This window comes from Rhipicephalus sanguineus, chromosome 1 (assembly GCF_013339695.2).
Source record: "Rhipicephalus sanguineus isolate Rsan-2018 chromosome 1, BIME_Rsan_1.4, whole genome shotgun sequence".
In the NCBI taxonomy this organism is placed as follows: domain Eukaryota; kingdom Metazoa; phylum Arthropoda; class Arachnida; order Ixodida; family Ixodidae; genus Rhipicephalus; species Rhipicephalus sanguineus.
Genome location: NC_051176.1, coordinates 15,217,359 through 15,221,710, shown reverse-complemented (window position 1 = coordinate 15,221,710; position 4,352 = coordinate 15,217,359).

The following is a 4,352-nucleotide window of genomic DNA, read 5'->3' as shown; positions in this document are numbered from 1 at the left end:
AAAAGAGACTCACATGATCTTGTGCTGCAAGTTTGTCGCCATGTGACGCGTTACAAAAGCTACTATTTGCAAGTTGTGTTTTACACGATAACGGAAAAAAAACTTGGTTCCTTGCAATGCCTGTTTGCATTTGTTGTTTTGCTATGAGCCTTCAGTAGGTCCGTGTGTGAACTACTTGTTGTGTAGATTTTGCAAACTTTTATTGAAATTTCATTTTGTCATCATAATATCACCTTCTGCTTTTCAGATACCGTTTTTATGGTGCTCACACTGAACAGGAGCGACAGCATAGCAAGTCACAAGTCTCATGCTTCCAGCCGTCACCACTTTTTGGTTTATTCTTAAACATCAGGAATAAAGATTGAAACATGATGCCGATTTCTGCAGTTTATTTTGCACCATATGACACTATGCACATCAGTCACACATTTTAGTTGGCTATACTCATACAAGCATGCAAATGAGGAATACCTAAACTTCTTAATTGGAAATCACAGACCATCTTTTCGCGCTTTCTATATTACTTTGCTGCGAAGGGTGTGTTGTTTTGACGAGTTTTATTAAAATAATGCTAAAATTGAACTATTCTTTTCTTTCAGTCGCTGGGTAGAACGGCAAGTATTATTGGACTTGCTTAAAATGAATACTCCACTATTTTCAACAGTAGTCGCGCAAAAGTAGAGCAAGGGTCAAATAAGTAGCTTAAAATAGTTGCGGAGTCGCTTGACGCTTCGGTATGGCCCAGGCAGCACAGAACGAAGGGCCGATATCGGCGATAGACTGGCAGTTCCTGGCCCAAGAACGGCCCATAATTGACAATGTGCCGCCAATATTGGCTGTGCCATTCTAATGGAACGCCGATGTTGGACCAGCATTGACAACGTGCCGCCAATAATGGCTGTTCCAGTCTAATAGAACGGACACATTGGGCCAGCATTCAGAACGTGCCACCGATATCGGCTGTGCCAGTCTAATGGAACGGACACATTGGGCCGAGTTATACAAGCAGCAGCCAATATGGGCTGAGCCATGCAATTAAGCCGGAATTATTGGCCCGTCGTTCGAACGATATTGCCGACGTCGGCTAAACAGTCAACTTCGTCGGTATAACATCGGTCCGTTATGAGCCAATTTCTGCGCCTACTGCTGTTTGGTGCTCTTCGGTGGTCCCACTTCACACGCCGATTTTTGAAGTCCGAGAGCGTAATGTGCCGGACACAACATAAACATATTTTGGTCATTAAATCATACACAGCTCGTAGATATGCATGATCGTTGGTTGAGCTAGCGCAAGACTATTAACTGAGAAAAATTTACCCATTTTATCACCTGCCAGGCGTCCGATCCGGTGCTTCAGTACGAAGCAACCGCGGATCCGGCTGCCGTACGACCGTAACGGCGCGCTGGACGTCGGATCGGACGCAAATTGTATCGTATCGTGTGTCCTGCTTTGCTATCACCGCGATCGATTAGGCTGTCTCGCGTTGTTCACAGCGCAGTACCGGTTAACGGCTTCCCGTTTGTAGGTGCTCGACGTGTGCGAAGTGAGGGTTATGCAGTTAATCGAGTTAGAGCGTTGTTGTGATTGAATCGTATAATACGTGCGGTTGCCGCGACACGTATGCCCACATAGTATGTTGACGCCACGACCACAGAAGTCAACTTCAACATCTTGAAATGCGTGTAGCGCGGTGTGGCGGAGTGCGTGGGCGTCAAGCACCTTGTGTACGCGCCGCATCGTAGCGAGTTCGAATCTCGGCCTGCTACCTTTTCTTTCGTGTTTTCTTTTCTTAGAATAGGTTGTTTACACCCTACTCTGCCCAAAACAGCAGCCTACGCGGTAGGCACGGCCCGCGCAGCACGATGCGAAAAAAAAAAAACGCTTCCGTGAGTTCGTACGTGTTCTTACATTGAACATAACACGCCGAACCGTAAATAACAAAAAAAAAAGGAAAAAACGCGTGCATGCGGCAACAAAACCACTTTGATTAAAGACAGAGCCAGTAACCCCCCCCCCCCCTTTCCTTTTAAATCAACGGAAAGCTGGAAAGCTGTTGCCTCGATCAAGCGCGGAAAGTTTTATTTTAGACCTAGCTGCTATCCATTGTTATTATTCTTTCGTTTCGTGGTGGGGCAAAGGCTCGCTGTTTTTCGGGAGATTTGTGGATGTACCCATACAATTTGAAGGATATTCGTCAGAATTCGCGGGATCGAGTCTCCCAAAAAATCGGGATAATCACTTGGCATGGTGCCAGGCCTTGTCCACCGCACTGAAAGGGAAATGTTTATGATTAAATCTCGAAAGCTACGATTGTTGCAGTTCACCGCACTGAAAGGGATATGTTTATGATTAAATCTCGAAAGCTATGTTTGTTGCAGTTACTGCAACCAACAAGCTGGCATAAGTGACTGTTGACAGCACTGGAGATTGTTGCCTGTGCTGTGAGCAGCAGTGAATTTGGGCATGTGCTCTGTTTAAATTTCTCTCTTTCAGTGTCTCAATATTTCGATCCTATCCTTATCTTTCTAGTTCCCTTCCTCCAGACTCAGTGTAGATGAGCAAAAAGGATTTTTGTGCTCATTAACTTGTTTACTTGATTATCACATCTCTCTATGCAATTCTGTACTGCGTGGCTCCAGAAGCTTCTAATCGAGTCAAGCAGAACTAGAAGCAAGGATGAGGAGCATGTTGGTGCAAGCCAAAGTAGCTGCAGGCGCATATCACTTTTGCCGTATTGTCCTTATATCTTTGTGATATAAATAATAATATATGCTGCTATGCACACATAAAGTCCTCATGGGGTCTTCATATTCATATATAGTACAGGAACATGTTTCCTGCAAGACTTAATTTGTTGAACTGCATGCAACAACCATTTTCACCTTTACTTTCATAGTACAGATAACATATTGAGCTCATCTGTATTAGTAAATTTTAAAATGGCCGATGTTATTAGAGAGACAGTTTAATTTATGAGCCACAGAAGACACAAATATGCCAGATAGGCACTTTGTAGTTAAGGCCAGTTGCATAACCAGGGCAGTGGCGTAAATCATAGAGAGGTCAGGGGGGTCCTACCCCCCTTGTATTCAGGCTCGACACCCCTTCCAAGTGCCTCACCCCCTTGAGATTTATCCTTGAAATATCATATTTCAAAGGTAAATATGTCAATTAAGCAATTCAATTGCTTGACAGATAAGCATAGTGCACTCTCCCAAAAATCAACTCTGAAATCTGAAACCCTTCCAGTGAGTAGAAACAAAGTACTACAAGAGGGAAAGCTGTTTTTGGTTTCAAAAGACACTGTAGATGATGCTTTCTGACATGATATGGGTGACTATTCTGACGTGCCGAAAATGTTTATTATTGTGGCCTTTGAAGTGCAATGTAAAGAATCCCCAATCAGCTACCGTTATTTATTTATGTACACGATTGGGTAGAAGATACTGACAACAAAGTGTGAGTTCGATTTCTCGCGTTATTAAAAAAATCTCTGGTTAATATAAACACGCTTTACAAGAATGATTCCATGGGTGAATCGCGGGATACTAACAGGATATACGGTTGGAGGTGAAGTTAAATAAAAGTATTTCCTTTACATGTTACAGTAAAAAAGCGCTAGCATTTTCATTGGATAGTTTAACCCAAATGACATATCAGCTATACCATATAGCTGACGTATGCTACAGCCAGTGGCGGATCCAGAGGGGGGGCGGTAGGGGCGATCGCCCCCCCAAAGCCTGTATCAGCCCCCCCTCCCATGCCTGCAGTGCCTGTCGCCCCCCTCCTTTAGCAAGTTGCTTCGGTTACCATTACACAAAAGGGGAAAGAGAATCTTGTCCCCGCCCTCTACCTCTCTCCTCATCCCTACCCTACCACTCCCCACAACAAAAACACCACAACAAAAAGAAGAGCCTGACGGCCACTTCAGCAGTTCAGGCACAACACTGAAATATGTCACAAAAACATACCTTTAACGCCTTTGTTGCACGAGAACGTTAGGAGTACGTGTACGCAAATGCTGGAAGTACCGATGGACAAGAAAGCCATGACGCATATCTGGCTCATATTCCATGCACTGACAGAAGAAACGTGCTAGGATCTTCAACAATGGCTTCGGTACATCTCTTGAATGTGCCCTCAAGAATGCTGAAGCCAAGTGGACGAGACATGACTGCAGACTGCAGCACCACAAGTTGAACACATTAACCACCAACCACGAATCCATGCTAGAGTGGATGCCGCAAGGAATCCTGAACACCTAACGCCACTGCATGGCTCTAACTCATCATTCCCGAAACCTCGAACAACATAAGATTCTGCTGACAAACTGCCGTCCCTCACCAAGTGG